Source organism: Manacus candei, unplaced genomic scaffold (assembly GCF_025592945.1).
Source record: "Manacus candei isolate 608988 ecotype Guabito, Panama unplaced genomic scaffold, ASM2559294v1 h1tg000117l, whole genome shotgun sequence".
NCBI lineage: Eukaryota > Metazoa > Chordata > Aves > Passeriformes > Pipridae > Manacus > Manacus candei.
Window position 1 is genome coordinate 510,387 of NW_026138165.1, and position 23,589 is coordinate 533,975.

The 23,589-nt window shown below is 56.0% G+C and overlaps 1 protein-coding gene across 5 annotated transcripts in view; it reads right to left on the bottom strand.

Moving 5' to 3' along the window:
- Positions 1–23,589, bottom strand: part of LOC127461967 (ankyrin repeat domain-containing protein 26-like) — a 64,546-nt gene that overhangs the window by 31,547 nt on the left and 9,410 nt on the right. For 2 of the 5 annotated variants that reach the window (XM_051770224.1, XM_051770220.1), the window contains exons 14-19: positions 22,173–23,147; positions 21,673–21,818; positions 21,311–21,561; positions 20,143–21,192; positions 19,892–20,017; positions 19,670–19,799 (exon numbers count right to left, since the gene is read on the bottom strand). The gene's annotated coding sequence lies outside the window, so the exon portion shown is untranslated. Of the gene's footprint in view, positions 1–19,669; positions 19,800–19,891; positions 20,018–20,142; positions 21,193–21,310; positions 21,562–21,621; positions 21,641–21,672; positions 21,819–22,172; positions 23,148–23,589 lie in introns of those variants that run through there. The other 3 variants (XM_051770221.1, XM_051770222.1, XM_051770223.1) reach the window with 3 other exon arrangements.

A 23,589-nucleotide genomic window follows, 5' to 3' on the forward strand; every position in this document is an offset into this window, starting at 1 on the left:
CTTCCCACCCCACAGCCAGCCCTGGCACAGGGAACCTTCTTGCCCTGGTGTCCTAGTTAGGACAGCTGAGATCAGTTCATCATGGTGGGTGTAACCCAAAACTGTATTCTATAGCCTTCCATGTCATTTCCCAGAAACTAGACTATTGTTGTCAATAGAATATTCGCACCCTCTGCCCATAGAGCCTGACTCCTCAGGCTATAAACTAGGTGTTAAGAGGCCTGTGAGATAGGAGGATGTTTCTGTCCTCACACCCTTTGTGGAACTCCCCGCCCTGAGGGGAGCACTGAACATTCCTGCCTGAACTGGAGGATATATAATCTTGGAGTTTTGGAACATTTTTCAACCCACTCGTGGGATCCAGAGGACGGCTGCATCTCATCGCTCTCAACCAGACTTAGACCACCACTGGACTGCGATCACCAGTTCTGGCCAGACTGCAGCAGCTCTCCCACCAGCAGGTTCTTCCCCTCTCCCTTTACTTTGGACTCAAACAGGGCCCAAGGAACACCACTTTGTTCAGGCCCCAGGGCACTGGGTTATACATTTGGGTTTTTGTGGGTTGAGACCAATTGTTTGTTTGTATTATTGTACTTACTGTATTATTTTAATAAATTGTTTTTCTGACTTATAATCTCTCCTTTGAGTTGAGTTCATTCCCCCTGCTGGTTAACTTTTAAACCAGCACATACACCCATCCCCTGTGGCAAAGAGTCGCCACAGCAGTGAGAATGCAGTGTTAGAGAGTTACCACCGTAATACACCTGAATTCCTTGGCTGTTCTCACCCAAAATCCAGTCCCTTCGAGGCACACACTGGATTTCTCATCTTACCCTCCTTCCCCACCAAGCGCATCCGTGTCCTTGAGCAACGTGAATCCCACGGGTGCACTTCCCTTTGCCTGAAGCAGGAATAACCCAGACTGTCTTCTCAACATGTTTTTAATGTGCACTACAGGAAATTTATCCCTTTCCATGGCACGTAAAAACTTGGACTGGACAGGGCCAGCCTGATTGGCACATCCCCCGGTGCTGAGTGACCAGGGGGCCTTTGCTAAATGTGCATCCCAATGTTGGCAGGTCCCAGCACCCACTGCATCATTCCATCTTTCCTGGTGCGTGGCAGGTGTCATGGTTTGAACCCTGTTTTCCCCCAGAGGCTAGAAAAGTGGTAGACCCCAAGGGGTGGAAACCCCTGGAAGTTTTGAAGTTCTGCCCAATGGGCGCTCCTGCAGAAATGTAAACATACCACAAGCTCACAGGAAGAGATGAGTTGTAGTTTGGGTTGTTGTTGGAGAGGTGGCCATGTTGTAGAGCCACGAGGAAGGGGCTCTGAGCCCCTCTGGGGCCCCCCAACCCCTGGTTGGGGGCTGCAGGGACCTGGAACAGCATAAAGCTGGGCTAGGTGCCTGTAGTTATGCCGGGAGATGTTTTCTCCGTGGGCGCAGAGCAGCAGCAGGCACTGACCAGAGAAACGGTGGCAGAGAGCCAGGATAGATAACACCTGAACTGAAGGAGCAGCAGAAACAACATGCAGCACTGCAGAGAAGACTCCTGGAAAGAGAGCCGAGGAGAAAGAGAGCCAGCAGCCTGAGAGACAGAGTTCTGGGGGTAAGACTGTACCAGATCCCCTAAAACTCCCTTGAGACCCCTCTTGGAGAAGAGGGACATGGACTCCTATTAAGGAGAAGAGTTTTAGACATGCAGCACTGGAGAGAGAGAGGAGCCAAGAAGCTCAAAAGACATCCCGGAGCTGGACCGGGACGGCCAGAGGAATGTGGGGGGAGTTGACCTTGGCTCCCCCCCCTCGCACTGCTGCCACGGTGGCAGCCTGAGAGACAGGGCACAGAGGCCCTGCAAGGAGCTGAGTCTCCTGGAGATACCAGACCGTCACGAAGACCCCCCTGTGTCTTCGTGATATGACGTGGTGATACGACCTTGTCTGGGGTTACGAAGCCCACGGAAGACCCCTCGGTTGGAGGCGATGGGGCCGAGAGAGGCTTGAATACCTCCCTCGTGGATGCTGGCAGAAATCCAGCTATCAGCTGCTGCATGTGGAGAAGACAGACAGACTGCTGCCTCAGAAGATGCTGCTGTTCAGGACTGGAAGGGATCTGTCCTTCTTTCCCTCCTGGACTTTTATTTGGAGGGGAGAAGAGATCTGGTCCACTGTAAATACTATATGTCATGGTAGAGATAGTTGTGATCATGTGTATAATGTGATATGGTATTTATTTGTATAGTCATTGTAATATATTCCCTTTCCCCCACTTTGAGTCTGGTGTGTTTTGTCTGGAAAAACCCATCTCACATTAGGTTGAGATGTGGGAGGGGGAATGGAGCTAGGGAATTGGATTTTGGGGCTATCTCAAACCATGACAGCAGGTGTGGTGGTTTTAGCACCATCAGGAAATTAAAATTCAGATAAGTCAGAGGGGCCCTCACGGGTACCTTGTCCCTCTAAGTTTTTCATGTTATCCCACAGAATTCCCTGAACAAGCCTGATCTTGTGCCCCTCCCCCATCATGTCCAGTGTAGAGCCCTGGGACACTGTGGAACCTCATGGAACCAAGGGGCCACTGTGACACCACAGGGCTTCATGGAACTCAAGGGACCCTGGGACACTGTCAGGAGCCTCGTGGTGCCCAGGGCTGAGGAATCCCGTGGGTGCAGGTGGCTCAGGGAGCAGCTGCAGTTGGAGCTGTGGGATGAGCTCTGGGTGAGGGGCCTCAGCCCAAAGGCCGTGAACTGCTGACCCTGGAGCAGCCAAGGGAGAGGACACCTGGAGACATGGCAGGAGCCCAGGACTCAGCAGGAAGAGCAGTTTGTGTGCTTGGAGTGTGAGGGGATAAAACCCCAAGGAGTTTTTTGTTGGGGATCCATCCCCAAGGCACCAGCTCAGCCTGTATCTCTGTTTCTTCTCCAGGAATGAAATGTTTTATTGTTTCTAAGACATGAGACTCTGCCATGGGAAACCTAGGGTGGAAGCAGTGAGGAAACCTGGTCTGACTGTGAGAGTGGGGGGTGTGGGGAGTCACAGGGGACCCGTCGGGTCACTGGAGCTGCTGCTGCTGGGAAGGGGCCTGAGTGTCAGCAGTGCCAGTCTGGGCTGGTGGGAGAGTGACTGCCAGGGAGTCCTGGGAATGGTGAGCCTGGGAAGTTCCCTTAAGAGTGTGAGGGGGATCTCGTGTGCAGAGACCCCCAGGAGCCCCCTGAGCCACTCTGCTCATGGCAAGGATGCAGAGAAGGCAGAGTTACTGAACACCTTTGCACTGACAAGAGCAGCCCTCAGGGATCTCTGGCCCGGGAGACCAGGCTATAGGAATGTTGGAAGGAAGACATTGCCTTGCTCAAGGAAGATTGGGTCAGAAAACACCTCCAAAAACTCTACCCCCACAAGTCCGTGGGACACTTCACGACCTCCTGTCACCAAGGGGACCCTGTGACACTGTGGGACCTCGTGGTTATCAGTCTCTTCCAAACGTTGTGTGCAACTACAGAGAGGCAAAACAGGGGAGCCTGAGCGTGTTGATCCAAACTATTCCCATCTCATCTGAAGATGTCCCTGCTAACAGAGGTCCTGTGTGTTCCCTCTGCTCTCTGGGCACTTGCATCCTTTGAGAGCTGCCCATCACTGTGGTAGCCAAGAGCACAGGGCAGGGGATCCCCTGGAGGGGGAGCAGAGACATCTTTCCCAGATCACCTTGCTCAGAGCCCCATCCAACCTGGCCTTGAATGTTTGCAGGGATGGGGCATCCACCACCTCCCTGCAAATGTCTTCCTGTGTTTCAGCATTCTCACTAGAAAATAGTTCTTCTTTATCTCTGGTCTGAACTTGCACTTTTTTAGTTTAACTCCCTCACCCCCTGTCCTATTGTGACAGGCCCTACTGAACCCTTTGCCCACCTGTTTCTAAAAAGCTGCCTTGAAGTACTGGAAGGCCCCAAGGAGGTCTCCCCACAGGCTTTTCTTCTGCAGGCTGAAGAGCCCCCACTCTCTCAGCCTGTCTCCATGCGAGAGGTGCTGCAACCCTGTGATCCCCTTGGTGGCCTCCTCTGGAAGTGCCCCAAGAGGTGCGTGTCTTTGCTGTGCTGAGGAGCCCATGGAGCTGCAGGAGATGCCAGGGCTGGCAGGGGAATCCCCCCAAACCATTGCCATTGCGGGTGGGTGCGTTGCAGACAGCCAGAGGAGCCCAGAGCTGGAGGCAGCACTGCAGGGGGGTCTCAGCTGAGCGGAGCAGAGGGGCAGAACCCTCCTCCCCTGCTGCCCATGCTGTGGGATGAGCCCAGGACACGGGGGGTTGTGGGCTGTGAGCTCCCATTGCTGGCTCCCATCCTGCTTTTCATCCCCCACTATCCCCATGGCCTTGGATGCAGGGCTGCTCTCCATCCCTTCAGCCCCGAGCCTGGCCCTTGACATCTGGGGGCATTTGACACCCGCTGGCTCCTTTGATCCCCTTTCCCATCCCTCCCAGAGCCCAGGGAAGGACTGAGGGGCCTTGGCTGATTGTCCCTGACCCTCCCCTGCCCCAACACCAAGCTGTGCTCCTTGGGGACGGTGCTTGGACAGCCCCAGTCAGACCCTGTTTCCCGCTGTGCCCCCAAACCACCGGGTGCCCCAGGGGACGTGGGAACACACATGGACACGGGAAGGCACCCGTGGAGGTGGGAACACACACACCCAGACAGACACAGAGCATTTGTTTTGCTGCAGGGGTTTATTGATTCTTGCAGGGAAATTGCCAGGGCACCCAGGGGATCAGGGGGGTCCTCCAGGGATGATCATCTCCTCATGCCGCTGGAGGGGGCCAGGACACGGGTGTCACCACCACTTCCAGTCCTGAAAGACAGAGCCCCAAACGTCACCCCCGGTGTCCACAGGGACATGGAAGGGGCCTTGTCCCCACCCTGTCTGTCTGCAGGGAACTGGGGCAGGAGAAGGGAATTGGATGCTGAGATCCATGTGACCCCAGAGCCCCTGAGTCTGGGATGCTCTGACACCTCCCCGAGCCCCTCCCTGCCCTCCCGGTGAGCCTGGGGGTCTGCAGAGCCCCCAGTGCAAGGCCAGGCTTGGGGGCAGCTCTGTCCAGCTGCCCCGGGACACGGAGCAGGGACAGCCCTGCCAGGCTCCTTTGGGGGGCTGAGGACCCTCCCATATTTCTCACCTGGACATGCAGAGAGGCAGCCGAGCGTCACTGGCGCAGCAGCTTCCCCAGGTCAACCTTGAGGGACTGGGGACAAAGGCAGGGTTAGAGACACAACTGGGTTGGAGTGGGACACACTGGGATGCCAGGGAGGGTCGTGGCCATGAGAGGGGAGGGTCTGGGCCCAGCAGAACTCGGGATACCCACCTCAGGCCTCTTCACTCGATGGATATTGATGTCTCCCTGGAGAGAGAGCGTGAGGTGTCACTGGTCATTTGGGTGTCCCAAGGCCCAGAAGGGATGGAGGGACTACATTTCACCCCATTTCCCACACTGGGGACATCCCAACTCCAGGACTTACCTGGAGACATCCAGCTCCTCCTATTCCTGCAAGTGGCTGGGGAAGGAGAGCAAAGGGACGATTGGCCCCTGTGGGGCTGGGGGAGGGACACGGGGGTCCCCAGACCCCCCAGCCCATGGTTGGCCCCTGGTCTGAGGGGAAAAATCCCTTCTGCTCCCCCCAGCCCCACTGCACCCAGTTTCCCCCGGGATCCCTGTTCCTGCAGGGCCCAGGGTGGGGATGGAGACAAGGAGAGCCAGGGGAATTCAGGGCCTGCAGGAGGGTGGGGGGAGGAGGAGGGGACTCAAAGAGGGTGAAGTGGGGGGAATTGGGGATCCCACAGGATGGGCATTGGGGTGTGGAAGGGATGGGACTGTGGGGGATGCGGGTGAGTTGGAAGGGATTGCAGTGGAGGGGACCCAGGGAATGAAGCAGGGCAGGGGTGGGGGCAGGAGAAATGGGGAAGGGGAGAAAACTGGAAGGGACTGGGAGGGAGTTTGGGACTGAGGGGTCAAGGAATGGGATTTCTGGACACGAGTGTCATGGGCAATGGGAAAGGGAAAGGATTAGAGGAGAAAGAAGGGAAGAAATGGTGTGGGAATGATGCCCAGTGTGTGTGTGGTGGGGTGGACTGGGGTGTGTGGGAATAGAGTGGGGGCCCTTAGGAAGGGGCCTCCCCGGTGCACACTGGGGTGGACTGGGGAGCACTGGGATGGCCTGGAGGGTGGTGGCCACCAGAGGGGAGGGTCTGGGCCCAGCACAAGCCCTGGTACCCACTGGGCCACCGATGATGCCTGCCTGTAGAGAAACAGGGAGATGTCACTGGTCACTGGGGTGTCCCCAATGCCAGGAAGGGATGGGGGGCCCAAAGTGCCCCCCACTTCCCACACTGGGTGCCCCCCAACTCCCAGACTTACCAACTCGCAGAGTTCGCCACTGGCCTCAATGGGCTGCAGGAGGAGAGCAAAGGCTTGGTTGGGGTTGGCCTTGTGGGGCTGGGGGGGACACGGGTGTCCCCACCCCCTCCAGCCCCGGCTGCCCCCCGGGCTGAGCGGGGCTCTTTGGGATTGCGGCTCCCAGGCAAGTTGGGGACACCAGTGCAGGGGGAAAGGCAAGGCATTGAGGGCAAAGCCTGGAGGAAAGGCCCTGGGAAGGGGCCATGGCAGGGCATTTCCCAGTTGGTGCCAGTTCAGCCTGGCCAGGCCTTGTCCCACTTGAGCCCAGGGTGGAGCTTGGGCCTGTTTGTCCTCCTTGGACTCAACTGGGCTTGGCCCAGTTCCACCCAGTTTGGGTTGGGCCTTTGCCTCGACTGGGAAAGAGAGGAGATGGTGGGGAGATGCCCAAGGGGACCAAGAGGATGGGATGGGGAGTCCCAAAAAGGTGGGATTTGGGGTCAGAAAGAGCAGGAAGTGTTGGGACTGTGCCAGGACGGAGCCGGGTGCAAGCATCCCGTGAGGAAGCGGAGCTGCAGCAGCAGGAGCTGAATTGTGGGAAGGGGAAGGAGAGAGGGAATTGTGGCCCGAAGAAAGTGGCCTTGCCCTGGGTTGGGTTGCTGGGGAATGCTGAGGGAGCCCCTGGAGGGGAACCCTGGATAGGGAAGGGGCCCATCCCTGAGCCCATGGCCGGTTCATGGGGGCCTCACCTTGGCATCTGCTGGGGGGCTCATCAGGATGGTGAAGAGCAGGGCCACGCTGAGTACAGCGACCTTCATCTTCCTCTGGGCCTGGGCAGCGCTGGCTGAGGCTGCACAAGGGCAGGAGCACATTTATCCCTGCCGGGACTCCTCCCTGCCCCCTCCCTGAGAGCCCCCGGGGCAAAGCCCGGCTGGGCACAGCCCCCAGCCCTGGCCACAAGCCCAGCCCTGGCACAGAGTCCATCCCGCCTGCGGCACCCATCCAGCCACCTTCCCCGGCATCCCTCCAGCTTCCTGCACGGGGCAGCTGCCCCTGGAAGGGCCCAGGCCCCTGGGGGTGCCAAGGGGGTGGGCAGGGAGCTGAAAGCAGCTGCATACCCTGTGGGGACAATCCCACACAACACAATCCATCCTCCAACAGCCCCCAAAGCCTGATCCCCCCATGTCCTCCTGCCCATCCCTTCCCAGAGCTTTCCCTCTGGGACACCCCAGAGCTGACCCAGGCCCCAGACCAGCATGTCTGTCCACAATTGTCCCTGTTCCCACTCCAGCCCCATGGGGAAAGAAAGGGGTTGCCACTGAACATGATTTGGGAAAATCCCACCAACTTAGGTGGGAGAACAATGGGGGACTTGGGCAGTGGGAACAGCCCCGTGACTGGGATCTCCAGGCACTGGAGGCTCTGGGGAGCACTGGGCAATGTTGGGCACCTGGAGACAAGGGGAAAGCTTGGGGAATTGCTGGGGTGTGTCAGTTCCCAGATCCAGCCCACCTCATTTCCCAGTACTGCAGGCTCCAAATGGGTCCAGTCTCCAGCCCCAGAGCAGAGGCCAGGGGTGAAGATTCTCTGTCCTGGCCCTCCCTGTTCCTCTGCAGGCCATTTCTCTTTCCCACTCTGCTCTCATGAGTCCCATTCCATGGTTTAGTCCTTTCAGGGGTGTTGTGCCCCCAGAAGATGCTTTTCAAAGCCCAAGGGAGGGTTCCACTCCCCATTACACTTTTGCACTGGCCAGATGGGACTGCTAAAGGGCAAGTGAGCCTTCCTGAACAATCCTTTGCTCTCCAGTCACCGATCAGCTCATGGAAGGGAATCAGGAAGTCCCGGTGGGTGTGATATTGTCCTTGGCCATCTGTCAGAGTGGTAATTGGCACACTGGGTGCCCTTTGACCTGCTGCATCCCCACAGGGGAAGTCTCTTCTGAGGACCCAGGCAAGGGACCCAAGTTGTTGAATCTTCTCCCTTCTCCAGGCAGCTCTGCCAAGAGCCCACTGGTTCCATGAGGGTCCCTGACAGACTCTCTCTGGAGTTGTTCTCTACCAAGGATGAATGGAGCCTCCAGGCCAGTCACAACAGGGAGCTTTGGCCACTCCTTCCCAATCAGACCATCCTCAGCCTCCAACACAGACACTCCATGGGATCCTCCCATCCCTCCAGAGAAAAAGATGGATTCTGCCCCTTTGTCACGGGTTGTTTCAGAGCTCACTCTGCACCAGTGCCCAGCAGAGATTTCTGTTCCCGTGGGGCTGATGTGCCAGGCCATTGATCCCACACATCCCAGGAACCCTCAGGGCCCCTTTCTGAGGCCAGGCTGACCCTGTTCCTGCTCAGGGGATTGATTTCTGGGGTTTGTTACTGCAAAGCAGAAGTACCTTGAGCAGGGTCAAAAGTCTGACCAGCCCTTCTCCTCTGCCCAACAGACACTGGAGCAGGAGTTCTCCTGCACAAATGCTTTTGGCCTTTGGTTTTCCTTCCAGTTTCTGGACCTGAGCTTCCAGTCTCCAGGGAGGTTTCCCCTCCCACTCCCTCATGGCCAAGCCCCAGTCCCACAGACAGAACCTCGGGGTGACACTTGGGCTGTGCCACCAACAGCCTTTCCCTGGAGCAGGAAAAGGTCAGCTCTTCCTGGCTGAGACAGTGGTGAGCAGGAGAGGGGAAGACATCCTTAAACGCTGGGACATGTGCTGAGACACAGCCCCGAGGGAGGCAGTGGGGTTCCCACTCAGGTCCTGCAGCTGACTGGCCAACCCACCTGCCCTGGGAGCCTCCCAGCCTGCCCAGCTTGTTAACCCCAGGCTGTTGGCACATGTTCAGTTGGTGTCCAGTGCCCTGCCCCTGACTGGCATCTCCAAGGCAGCCTGGGCCTCTCCTGCGTCAATGTTCCTCAGTGATGACCCTGTGGGCAGTTCCTTCATTCCTGTCCAGACGAATTCAGCACACCAATGATGTCATGGCACATGTGCCTCTGGGCAATAATCCCCCCCTGGCACACTCTGGTCTCTAACAAATGGGGCACAAAGCAGAAACAGTCCAGAGGAAAATCTTCCTGGGCACTGCCGCCTCCTTGGGCAAGTTCCAGAGCAAATAGTCAAGGCAGTTGCCTGGAATGTTTTCCCAGCTGTCCCACAATAGATCTGTTCTGGCCCCACAGTGCCCCGGAAAGAGAGAAACCTTAACAAATGCCCCGGAAGGTCACACAACAGTCAGCCATTGACAGTTCTCAGGAACCACTTCTCAGGGTATTTTTACTTCTTTGAAGCCGTGACAGGCATCTGTATCATCATGGGAACAAACCCAGGGACACCTGGGATTCCCTGTGGATCAGGCAAACCTTCCTCTGCCTTCAGAACCCAAGACAGGTTTTCACCACCAGACCCTTTGATCCCCAGCTCGAGACTCCTAAAAGTACTTCTCACACCCTCGTAGGCAGAGCGCTAAACCAGAGCATTATTTTCCTGTCCCATGGGCTGCTGGATGGATTTGGAAGTGGATGGAGATTGGGAAGCACAGCTTGAATGACAGTGGCACATATCAGACGGAGAAGGAGTTTCCAGAGGAACCATGGTACCCTGTTTGGAGATCAGCAGGGGATTGGGAGACACAGGATCCACCTCAAGAAATGGGACACGGGTGTCTGAGCCAAACTGGGAAGGAGGGATTTCAACTAGGAAAGACATGGGAAGGGCAGAGTTCTGGAGACCAACCAGGCACCAAGACAAGGCTCCAGTGGGGAAACTTTCAGGAAGGTCCAGCAGCCCAGGGAGCGGCCTCAAGGCCTGACAAGGGGGTGTCCTCTGGCAACCCTCCTGGCAAACAGACCCTCTCCAACACCTCAGCGAAGTGCCTGGAGAGCAAAGCACAAGGTAGGGAAACAAACACAGAGATTTAGAGATCCTGTGCAGTTGGAGACCTGGATCTCCCAGAGAGATGGTGGGACGGCTCCAGGGTTGGAGTGTTGTCATGAACAGCTCCAGGGGTTTTGGCAAAGCAGGCCAGGAAGGGGAGCGGTGGAGTCGCCCCTTCTGGAACAGAAAACCAGCCCTGAGGAGTCTCTGACCCAGGAGAGCAGTGAAAAGAAATGGTGGAAGAAAGACTTTCCCGTAGTCAAGGGGGATCTGGGTTGAGATCTCCTGGGCAAACTTGGCATCCACAAGTCCATGGGCCCTGTCAGATGCATTTGGGAGTGCTAAGGGAGCTGCTGGACACCACAGGGAGGCCACTGCTGGTGATCTTTGAAAGGCTGTGTCAGTCAGGAGAGGGGCCTGAGGGCTGGATGAGAGCCAGTGTCATCCCACTCTTCCAAAAGGGCAAGAAGGACCCAGGGAGCTGCAGGCCAGTCAGCCCCACCTCCATCCCTGGAATGGGCTGGAATGGCTCATCCTGGAGGCCGTCTGAGCACGTGGATGACAGGAAGGGGATCAGGAGTGGTCAGCACGGATTCACCAAGGGTTGACCCACCCGATTGCCATCTAGGATGGCCCAGCTGGCTGGCAGGAGGAGAGCAGAGCTGTGGGTGTTGTGTGCCTGGAGCTCAGCAAGGCTTTGGGCGCTGCCCCCACCTCTGGGCTCCGGCCTGTCCTGAGGGCAGCAAGGGAGCCCCAGGGCTGTGGGGTGCCCCAGGACCTGCTCCTGCCCGTGCCCCCAGCTCTGCCCTGCTCTGCCAGGCCTGGGGGGAGCCCAGGTGTCCAGGCTGCCTTGCCCTCCCCCATTCCCAGACTGCCCGGATCAGACAGGGCTGGAAAGCCCCGGGATTGCTGAATGGCTTCCTGCTGCCTCAGGCCATGGGCAAACAGGGCTTATCAGAGGTGCTGGCAGGGACAAACACCCCTCCTGCTGGCAGGGGAGCTCTGTTTGCCCAATTAGCTCCAAGTGGCTGCCTGGGGACAAGAGCCCCTTCACCCTGTCCCCCTGCATGGCCACATCCTGCCCAGGGCCAGCGCTGGCGTGGGCCCAGGGCCATGGACAGACACCGTGTGGGGACAAGGGCCTGTGGGGAGCTGTGGCCAAGTCCCAGCCAGGGACAGAGCTGGACATGGAGCCTTGTTGGGGATGGGGTCCCTTGGAACCCCCCCCCGTGTGGGGCAGCTCTGCAGAGCAGGACCCAGGTGATGTGGGTGGCCCCGGGTGTGACAAAGGGAGGGCCAAGGCAGGGGATCTTCCCCCCTGGCCTCTGTTCTGGGGCTGGAGACTGGACCCATTTGGAGCCTGCAGTGCTGGGAAATGGGGTGGGCTGGATCTGGGAACTGACACACCCGAGCAATTCTTCAAGCCTACCCCTTGTCTCCAGGTGCCAAACATTGCCCAGTGTTCCCCAGTGCCTCCAGTGCCTGGAGATCCCAGTCACGGGGCTGTTCCCACTGCCCAGGTCCCCCATTGTTCTCCCACCTAAGTTGGTGGGATTTTCCCAAATCATGTTCAGTGGTAGCCCCCTTCTTTCCCCATGGGGCTGGAGTAGGAACAGGGACAATTGTGCTCAGACACGCTGGGTTTGGGGCTGGGCTGAGCTCTGGGGTGTCCCAGAGGGAAAGCTCTGGGAAGGGATGGGCAGGAGGACATGGGGGGATCAGGCTTTGGGGGCTGTTGGAGGATGGATTGTGTTGTTGTGGGATTGTCCCCACAGGGTATGCAGCTGCTTTCAGCTCCCTGCCCACCCCCTTGGCACCCCCAGGGGCCTGGGCCCTTCCAGGGGCAGCTGCCCCGTGCAGGAAGCTGGAGGGATGCCGGGGAAGGTGGCTGGATGGGTGCCGCAGGCGGGATGGACTCTGTGCCAGGGCTGGGCTTGTGGCCAGGGCTGGGGGCTGTGCCCAGCCGGGCTTTGCCCCGGGGGCTCTCGGGGAGGGGGCAGGGAGGAGTCCCGGCAGGGATAAATGTGCTCCTGCCCTTGTGCAGCCTCAGCCAGCGCTGCCCAGGCCAAGAGGAAGATGAAGGTCGCTGTGCTCAGCGTGGCCCTGCTCTTCACCATCCTGCTGAGCCCCCCGGCAGATGCCAAGGTGAGGCCCCCATGAACTGGCCATGGGCTCAGGGATGGGGATGCTCCTGCCTGCAGGAGAGCAGCTCTGCTGCAGGATGGAATCATGGCTGTGATCCCAAAAATCCTTGCTTTGGCCTCTCCCTCTCCCAGTCCAGAGGATCCTCTGCTCTCCTGGACCTCAAGTGCAACTGGAGCTTCTCCCTCCTACTATTGCCTCTCTTCACTTCCACTGCAAATCTCCCTGTGCCCAGGGCCCCAGATGCTCAGGGAACCTGACCAGGGAGGTCCCTGACAAGGGAGGTCCACTGTCAATTGCTGGGAAGGCCCCCACCTGTTTCTTTTAATGGTGCTCCCAAATCCCACCCCTTGGGCCTCCCATCCCATCCTTTTTGGTCCCCTCAGGCATCTCCTCCCCAGCATCTGCTCTGTGTCCTACCCAGGATCCCCAAATATCCTCCCGTTGATCGTTCCCAAAGCTTTTCTTTCCAGACCTTTGCCTTTCACCCAGAACACTGCCCTGGTACCTTCCAAGACCATTCCTTGCCTCCCTCTCCACTCCCAACCATCTCCCAGTCCCCTCGTTTTTGTCCTCCTCCATCCTCCTCCTCCTGTCCCCACCAAGCCTCTCCCTTGCAGTCCCCATGTCCCTACACTTGAATTCCTTTCCCCTCCCCTGCATCCCACACGGTGCCCCTTCAACACCCCAATCCCAGTCCCGTGGGCTCCCCAGTTCCCCCCAGTTCAGCATCTTTGGGTCCCCCCCAACCTCCCCCCACCCTCCCTGCAGGCCCTGAATTCCCCTGGCTCTCCTCGTCTCCATCCCCACCCTGGGCCCTGCAGGCACAGGGGTTGGAGGTGAAACTGGGTGCAGTGGGAGCGGGGGGAGCAGAAGGGATTTTTCCCCTCAGATGGGGGCAGCCCTGGGCTGGGGGGGCTGGGGACACCCGTGTCCCTCCCCCAGCCCCACAGGGACCAGTCCTGCTTAAACCTTTGCTCTCCTTGCCCAGGCACTCTTGGCAGGAACCCAAAATGATCTGTAGGAGGTGAGTGGGCCGGGGGGGACTGGAGGGCATCCAGTCTGGGAACTGGGGGACACTTTGTTCCTCCCATCCTTCGCTGGCACCGGGAACATCCCAGTGACCAACCAGGGCTCCTGGTCTCTCTCCAGCTGCATTTAGTGGATGTTGGGATCCTGAAGACGGCTCAGGTGGGTACCAGGAGTTCTGCCTGAGTCGGGTCCTCCCCTCACATGGCCATGACACTCCCGGCCATGCCAGTCTGACCCAGCATACCCCAGTGCACCCTACTGCCTCCCCAGAGAACACCCCTGCCCCCCAGAATTTTCCCAGGAACCCACTTCCCGAGGGCCCCTGTTGCATTCCAATCCCTGACACCACAGGACTCCCCCAGATGCCCCAGGACCAGCCCCTCCCAAGCTGTGCCTCTTTGCCAGGACCCCCCAGTGCTCCTGGGCAGGACCACACAAGCTCCTGGACCCCGTTTCTGCCCAGAGGCACCTTCCCCAAGGACCCCATTGCTTGCCCCTGGCTCCCAGTACATCCCAGTTCAGCCCAGTGTGTCTCCAACCCTGTCTTTCTCCCCAGTCTCCTGTAGTTGAGAAGGTGGTGGGGCTTGTTCGTGGGAAACGCGCGCGGCTGTATCCCTGGAAGGCTGAGGTGAGCAGTGCCTGCAGGGAGAGGGGTCAGGACAAGGCCCCTCTCGAGTCCCATTGGACATCACGGGCGACATTTTGGGCTCTGTCTTTCAGGACTGGAAGTGGTGGTGACACCCGTGTCCTGTCCCTCTCCAGTGGCATGAGGAGATGATCATCTCTGGAGGACCCCCTTGATTCCCTGACAGCCCTGGGCCATTTCCCCTGAATGATCAATAAACCCCTGCAGCAAAGCCACTCTCTGTGACCTCGTGTATCTGTTCCCATGTCCAGCAGAGCGGCTCAGGGGCTTCTGGGGGTCTCTGCACAGGAGATCCCCTTCACCCCCTCCATGTGGACCCCGAGCAGGGTAGGTTGGAGCACTATGGGGTGTCCCCCCAGGGGCTGGGAGAGGTGCAGGGCACACAGGGCTGTCCCTTGGGCATCCAGGGCTCTGGGGGTACAATGGGAAACAGGGTCTGACTGGGACTAACCAAACACTGTCCCCAAGGAGCATAGGTTGGTGTCGGGGCAGGGGAGGGTCAGGGACAATCAGCCAAGGCCCCTCAGTCCTTCCCTGTGCTCTGGGAGGGATGGGAAAGGGGATCAAAGGAGCCAGCGGGTGTCAAATGCCCCCAGATCTCAAGGGCCAGGCTCGGGGCTGAAGGGATGGAGAGCAGCCCTGCATCCAAGGCCATGGGGATAGTGGGGGATGAAAAGCAGGATGGGAGCCAGCAGTGGGAGCTCACAGCCCACAACCCCCCCGTGTCCTGGGCTCATCCCACAGCGTGGGCAGCAGGGCAGGGGGGTTCTGCCCCTCTGCTCCGCTCAACTGAGACCCCCCTGCAGTGCTGCCTCCAGCTCTGGGCTCCTCTGGCTGTCTGCAACGCACCCACCCGCAATGGCAATGGCTTGGGGGGATTCCCCTGCCAGCCCTGGCATCTCCTGCAGCTCCATGGGCTCCTCAGCACAGCAAAGACACGCACCTCTTGGGGCACTTCCAGAGGAGGCCACCAAGGGGATCCCAGGGCTGCAGCACCTCTCGCATGGAGACAGGCTGAGAGAGTGGGGGCTCTTCAGCCTGCAGAAGAAAAGCCTGTGGGGAGACCTCCTTGGGGCCTTCCAGTACTTCAAGGCAGCTTTTTAGAAACAGGTGGGCAAAGGGTTCAGTTGGGCCTGTCACAATAGGACAGGGGGTGAGGGAGTTAAACTAAAAAAGTGCAAGCTCAGACCAGAGATAAAGAAGAAATATTTCACAGTGAGAATGCTGAAACACAGGAACACATTTGCAGGGAGGTGGTGGATGCCCCATCCCTGCAAACAGTCAAGGCAGGTTGGGTAGGGCTCTGAGCAAGGTGATCTAGGAAAGATGTCTCTGCTCCCCCTCCAGGGGATCCCCTGCCCTGTGCTCTTGGCTACCACAGTGATGGGCAGCTCTCAAAGGATGCAAGTGCCCAGAGAGCATAGGGAACACACAGGACCTCTGTTAGCAGGGACATCTTCAGGTGAGATGGGAATAGTTTGGATCAACATGTTCAGGCTCCCCTGTTTTGCCTCTCTGTAGTTGCACACAACATTTGGAAGAGACTGATAACCACGAGGTCCCACAGTGTCACAGGGTCCCCTTGGTGACAGGAGGTCATCAAGTGTCCCACGGACTTGTGGGTGTAGAGTTTTTGGAGGTGTTTTCTGACCCAATCTTCCTTGAGCAAGGCAATGTCTTCCTTCCAACATTCCTATAGCCTGGTCTCCTGGGCCAGAGATCCCTGAGGGCTGCTCTTGTCAGTGCAAAGGTGTTCAGTAACTCTGCCTTCTCTGCATCCTTGCCATGAGCAGAGCGGCTCAGGGGGCTCCTGGGGGTCTCTGCACACGAGATCCCCCTCACACTCTTAAGGGAACTTCCCAGGCTCACCATTCCCAGGACTCCCTGGCAGTCACTCTCCCACCAGCCCAGACTGGCACTGCTGACACTCAGACCCCTTCCCAGCAGCAGCAGCTCCAGTGACCCGACGGGTCCCCTGTGACTCCCCACACCCCCCACTCTCACAGTCAGACCAGGTTTCCTCACTGCTTCCACCCCAGGTTTCCCATGGCAGAGTCTCTGATATCTTAGAAACAGTAAAACAAATCTTTCTTGTGAAGAAACACAGATACAGGCTGAGCTGGTGCCTCAAAGAAGGACCCCCAACAAAAAACTCTATGAGGTTTTATCCCCTCACACTCCAAGCACACAAACTGCTCTTCCTGCTGAGTCCTGGGCTCCTGCCCTGTCTCCAGGTGTCCTCTCCCTTGGCTGCTCCAGGGTCAGCAGCTCACGGCCTTTGGGCTGAGGCCCCTCACCCAGAGCTCATCCCACAGCTCCAACTGCAGCTGCTCCCTGAGCCACCTGCACCCATGGGATTCCTCAGCCCTGGGCACCACGAGGCTCCTGACTGTGTCCCAGGGTCCCTTTGGTTCCATGAGCCCCCACAGTGTCCCAGAGTCCCTTTGGTCCCATGAACCCCCACAGTGTCCCAGGGTCCCTTTGGTTCCCTGAGCCCCCACAGTGTCCCAGGGTCCCTTGGGTTCCATGAAGCCCTGTGGTGTCACAGTGGCCCCTTGGTTCCATGAGGTTCCACAGTGTCCCAGGGCTCTACACTGGACATGATGGGGGAGGGGCACAAGATCAGGCTTGTTCCGGGAATTCTGTGGGATAACATGAAAAACAGAGGGACAAGGTACCCGTGAGGGCCCCTCTGAGGTGACTCTGAGATGGAACAGCCACACTGGAGCACAGCTGATGTCTCACAGAGATTAGTCAGGGACTCCTGGGATAATGGAAGCCAACAGGGAACCATCAGAGAAATCCCCTCGTAGCAAAAGGAGGCTCCAGAGGGAACAAACACCTCGATCAAGAAATTTCCCACTTTAGTCAGCTTGGTGCCAAGCTTGTTTTCACAGACAGTTACTGTCAGAGTTGATCATTAGACCACTGAAACTTTAAGTTTTCCAAACTAACCATGAGAAGCTTCAATGAAGAAATCCTGGGGGAACTAAAATCTGGACACATGGAATCCAGAATTTAGAGCCCTCCAAGGACATGTGAAGTAACCACAAGATAAAGGAGACAAACAAAGACAATTCATCCTGTGCTGGAAACTTCCTGCCTGGTATAAGTAATAATAAGACTGTTCTTGCAAAAGTTGTACTACAGTCCTAATTGGTTTAGCAGTAGAGTAACGGGGATGGATTGCCAGGGATGTCACAGGCCCACCACAACAGAACCCTTGATAAATTGCTCAGTGGGCCCTGGCTGAGAAGGACAGTTTTTGATAGAAGGAAAGTTTCCAACAATTGAAAAAGAAATGAATCCAAGCCCCTGCTTTAGCTCTTCCAGATTTGAACAAAGCATTTGAATTCTATGGAGATGTTCAACAGGGACATGCAAAATGAGTGCTAACACAAGACCACGGTGGCTCTCGTAGGCCAGTGGCCTATTTCTCCAAGCTTCTAGATCCAGCAGTAAGGGGAGGGCCCAACTGTGTCCAAAGCTGTGCTGCTACTGCCCAAATGGTAACTGAGGCTAGAAAGTTAACGACAGGAGGACATTTATTAAAGTCCCACAGCAGGTTACGGCACTGTTAAAAGAAAAAGCCTCTAAAAATGGATGACTAATGCACGATCATTGCAGTACAGAACTTGTTTAAGGGAACAAAATGACATAGAGATCCAAAGTGGACAAAGTTTTAATCCAGCCTCTTGTTTAAACAGGGATGAACAAGACCCCAAAAAAGAGACACTTCACAACCATATTCAAATAAGAGATCTCCAAACACGAGGTAGAAGGGACTTGACAGATGGTCCATGAACAGAATGTGTTTCTTGATGGATCCTCTCGAGTATTAGAAGGGACTCTTCCCTTTATTCCAATAAAAGTTTAGTTTTTTAGTTAGCTCCTCTGTCTCCTGACTATTGATGCATTTCCCAGGACCTGGATTAATGGAATAAAACATACCAGGAGCAAATACAGCCCACACTGCTTGTGACATTGCTCAGGCTGATCCTAATGCCAGGAGGCCCCTGGAGAGAATCAGGACACACTGTGCACAGCTCAGGGGATTGGGAGGGGCAGTGTTTGCATCCAGTGATGCTGAAGCTGGAGGAGCCCAAGGCCGAACAGAGCAGCCCCTGCCCCTGCCAGATTCCAGGTGCCCCCCAACACCGAAGGATAATGAGGAACCAAACCTTTTATGGAGAGAGGGAAGAGCTTTGGGCATTCCCAAGGCTCAGTGCACAGGCAGAGTCAGGAGAGCTGTGTTGCAGCACAGCGCTGCTCCTGACTTGAAATTCCTTTCTCCTCCTGTCCAGTCTGCACCTCCCCAGCTGCCCTTGTGGCATTATTTCTTTCTCATTCTGTTTTCCAATAGGAAGGAAAGCTCCAGCATCTCTGAGGCCACCCTTCAAGCCCTCCCAGGCTACTCCTGTTCTGTCCTCTGTCTCCACACCTGTGAGCCTCTGTACACAGCTCATGTGCTCGAGGTCCCCCCCCCCCCCTTCCTTCCTGGGCCATCTCTGGGCCCTCTCCAAGGTGTTTAGCCATGAAAATGGAGTGCTGTGAGTCCAGGAAAGACAAAGTGACCCTTTTGGTCAAGGGTTGTATGGGCAGAACAAGGCACAATAACTGAAGTTAATATATATATAGTTGTTTTAGCTTGTATAGTATTTATTTGCATAGTAATAAATGTATATACTTTCCTTGCCCCCCAGAGAGGTGTCTGTCTGAAAGTTTCTCTTCGGTGTTGAGATAAAATTGTGGGAAGGGGTGGGGGAAGCCTGGAAATTCGATTTTGGATTTTTGTGGTGGCTCAAACCATCATACAGGACAATCCCCCCAAGCCATTGCCATTGCGGGTGGGTGCGTTGCAGACAGCCAGAGGAGCCCAGAGCTGGAGGCAGCACTGCAGGGGGGTCTCAGCTGAGCAGAGCAGAGGGGCAGAATCCCCCTACCCTGCTGCCCACGCTGTGGGGTGAGCCCAGGACACGGGGGGTTGTGGGCTGTGAGCTCCCATTGCTGGCTCCCATCCTGCTTTTCATCCCCCACTATCCCCATGGCCTTGGATGCAGGGCTGCTCTCCATCCCTTCAGCCCCGAGCCTGGCCCTTGAGATCTGGGGGCATTTGACACCCGCTGGCTCCTTTGATCCCCTTTCCCATCCCTCCCAGAGCACAGGGGAGGTCCAGGTGCTCCAGGGGCTGCCCTGTGTGCCCCTTGCCTGTCCCAGCCCCCAGGAGGGACATTCCACAATGCCCCAACCTGCACTGCTCAGGATGCACATGGAGGGGGTGAAGGGGATCTCGTGTGCAGAGACCCCCAGGAGCCCCCTGAGCCTCTCTGTTCATGGCAGGGGAGCGGCCAGAGAGGCACCGGGTGTGCAGGGGCTGGAGAAGGAGGGGACAGGGATATGGGAATGCAGGTACGGAGATGGGAACACACACATGGAGATGGGAACACACACATGGAGATGGGAACACACATGGAGAGGGGAACACACCCATGGAGATGGGAACACACACATGGAGATGGGAACACACACATGGAGATGGGAACACACACACAGAGATGGGAACACACCCATGGAGATGGGAACACACACACAAGATCAAGCAGAGTGGCTTTGCTGAAGGCATTTATTGATCATTCAGGGGAAATGCCCCTGGGCTCTGAGGGAAATCAGGGGGTTCTTCCAGGGATGATCATCTCCTCATGCCACTGGAGGGGGACAGGGCACGGGTGTCACCACCAGTCCTGAAAGACAGAGCCACAAACATCACCCCCAAAGTCCACTGCAACAGGAGAGGGGCCTTGTCCTGACCCCTCTCCCTGCAGGCACTGCTCACCTCAGCCATCCAGGGATGCAGCCACGCGTTTCTCACCAACAGGACCCACCACCTTCTCCACTACAGGGGGCTGGGGACAAAGACAGGCTCAGAGACACACTGGGTGCAGTGGGATGTATTGGGAGTCTGGGGGAAGAAATAGGATGCTTGGGGAAGGTGCACTGGGGTATGCTGGGTCAGACTGGGATGGCCGGGAGTGTCATGGCCATGTGAGGGGAGGACCCGACTCAGGCAGAACTCCTGGTACCCACCTGAGCTGTCTTCAGGATCCCAACGTCCACTAAATGCAGGTGGAGAGAGACCAGGAGCCCTGTCTGGTCACTGGGATGTCCCCAGAGCCAGTGAGGGATGGGGGGACCAAAGTGTCTCCCAGTTCCCAGACTGGATGCCCTCCAGTCCCCCTGGCCCACTCACCTCCTGCAGATCATTTTGGGTTCCTGCCAAGAGTGCCTGGACAAGGAGAGCAAAGGGTTGCTCAGGATTGGTCCCTGTGGGGCTGGGGGAGGGACACGGGTGTCCCCAGCCCCCCCAGCCCATGGCTGTCCCCCATCTGAGGGGGAAAATCCCTTCTGCTCCCCCCGCTCCCACTGCACCCAGTTTCACCTCCAACCCCTGTTCCTGCAGGGCCCAGGGTGGGGATGGAGACAAGGAGAGCCAGGGGAATTCAGGGCCTGCAGGGAGGGTGGGGGGAGGTTGGAGGGGACCCAAAGATGCTGAACTGGGGGGAACTGGGGAGCCCACGGGACTGGGATTGGGGTGTTGAAGGGGCCCTGTGTGGGATGCAGGGGAGGGGAAAGGAATTCAAGTGTAGGGACATGGGGACTGCAAGGGAGAGGCTTGGTGGGGACAGGAGGAGGAGGATGGAGGAGGACAAAAACGAGGGGACTGGGAGATGGTTGGGAGTGGAGAGTGAGGCAAGGAATGGCCTTGGGAGGTACCAGGACAGTGGCCTGGGTGAAAGGCAAAGGTCTGAGGGGAAGGATGGAAAGAAAAACTTTGGGAATGATCAATGGGAGGATATTTGGGGACCATGGTTAAGACACAGAGCAGATGCTGGAGAGGAGATGCCTGAGGGGACCAAAAAGGATGGGATGGGAGGCCCAAGAGATGGAGTTTGGGAGCACCATTAAAAGAAACAGGTGGGGGCCCTCCCAGCAATTGACAGTGGACCTCCCTTGTCAGGGATGGCTGAATGGCTTCCTGCCGTTGCATCTTTCATTTTTTATCAAAAATCACCCAAATAGTTTTCAAACAGTGCCTGCCAGTGGAGCTTGAAGGCACTCGTTCCATCAAAGCCATATCTGTAATTCAGAGGCATAAATAGAGAATGTAGATTTGTCTCTTAAGGTGCTGTCTCATTTCTACTAGAGGTCAATTAGTATCATGTAAAACATGATAATTAAAATTAAAAACTCTTACCCTTCTATTTCCCTTTGAAAAATAATTCTGCTGTTAAAACACTCACTTCTGTTTGATTGTTTAAAATCAAAATGAATGTGTGTACTAGTGGACACAGACAGGGCTCCCTCACAGAGAAGCCCATGAAGTATGGGCTGGATGAGCAGACAGCAGGCTGGTTGAAATCTGCTGGCCGGGGTGGTGATCAGGAGTGCAACATCCAGCTGGAGGCCAGTGATCAGCAATTCCTGGTGAACATCTCCATTGATGATCTGGATGATGGGATATAGTGCTCAAGTTTAATGGAGTTGATGAGTTTACATTCCGACTGCAAGGAACATGTTTTCACATCTGAAGCAGGGGATGGGAAACCAGAGACTCACTGTGAACACCAAATGATTTCCAGAGCCTTTCCAGAGCATTTCATTCAAATCTGGGAATTTTGGATTAAAAAATCACGGTGCTCCTCCATTACTCTGGAAAGGGGATCCTGGTCTGTCGGGAGTGAGGACATTGCTGAATCTGAAAGCTGGAGAAGACAACAAGAAATGTGTGACCCTCCAGAGGATGAAAGCCCTGGATGAAGTTGTCAAGAAGTTCAGACCCAAAGCCTTTTGAGTTTTACGGTTGTGTCTTAACATTTCTTGAAGTTTTTCCCTTGTTTGTCCCCTGAAATTGTTTGATGAAAAATCCCCTTGATGTCTGTATCCTTAGACTCCACTCCCTGATTGGCCAAAGTTTGCTGCATTGCAGTATTTCCTTTTTGGCCACCCTTTCCCTAAAATGGATAAACCCTACCCCCTTTTTCCCTTATCTAGTTACACTTTGCATGCTGGGGTCCCATCTGGGGTGCCAAGAAGAGCTGTGCTTTGGTACCAATTACCTCTGAAGCTGCTCCTATGCCTTCATAGGCTGCTAAGATTTCCTTCTCCACAGGGGTGGAATTGGCCTCAGAACCTCTGTAGCTTTGGCTCCAGAAACCCAGTGGTCGCCCTCACGTCTCACCAGGCACCTTTGGCCAGAGGCTCCAGGAGGGACCTTTATCTCCAGCTGCAGAGTAGAGCACATTCTTTACATCTGGTCCTGTCCTGACTGCTCCAAGAGCCACGGCATGTGCAATCTCTTGCTTGATCTGCCTGAAAGCTTGTTGTTGTTCAGGACCCCACTGGAAATTGTTCTTTTTACGGGTCACAAAGGAAAGAGGGCTCACCATCTGGCTGTACTCTGGGATGTGCATCCTCCAGAAGCCAATGGCTCCCAGAAAAGCTTGGGTTTCTTTCTTGTTTGTGGGTGGAGCCATTGTTACAATCTTGTGGATGACGTCTGTTGGTATCTGGTGTCGTCCATTTGCCATTTCAGCCCTAGGAACTGGATCTCTTGGGTAGGGTCCTTGACCTTACTCTTCTTGATGGCAAAACCAGCCTTGAGGAGAATCTGGATGATCTTCTGTCCTTTCTTGAAAACTTCTTCTGCTGTGTCCCCCCACACAATGATGTCATGGATGTACTGGATGTATGGATGGGGGTCACAGCATCTCGGTTCCTCCGATACTGTTGCCTGTGTACAGTTGTCGTGGCCCTTGGCACTTCTTGTCCCCAAAGCTCCAGCGATTCCTTTCGTACAACAAGGGGACCAATGCAGCACCACCTCTCCAATTTTAAGTAGCATTTTCGCTGCCTTCACCACTAGGATCATTGTCACTGAGCAATGTAGGGGTGGGTTAGAGCTGATCTTGGAGTCTTTGCTACCAAACCTTGAAGGCCACCATTAAGGAAACTGGCTACTAGGTCGTGGATGTCGAAATTAAGGAAAGGAAGCAATTTGTTCCATCCATCTGAACGGTCCCTTACAGGATGTCCTAGGACAGGCACAAAACCAGCAAGAATCAGGAAAAAAAATAGTAAAAAGGTCATTGTTATTATTTTTCTTTCTCCTTGTTCCTAAACAAAGCTATGTTTAGATAAACACAATCCTTCTTGGCAGCTCTCCCAGGAGTGTCCCAAAACAATGGTGGATGTTTACAAACAAACCTGCTCTTGGCAGCTTTCCCAGACAACGTTCCCACAACAAAACCAAAGGAACCAAAACAATCCCACTTCTGACACCAAAACCATCTGTAGCCTGTTGGAGTTGGCTTCCTGCCAAACCCCACAGACTACAGAAGATTACTACGTGTAAATTTAGGGTAGAACTTAGGTGGGAGGTTCCTGTGCCACAGAGCTCTTGCCCACAGTTTCTCTTGGGAAAGAATGGAGTTCCACAGCTCATTGCTTCCATTTCAATCTTTTTTGGCCTTTGAC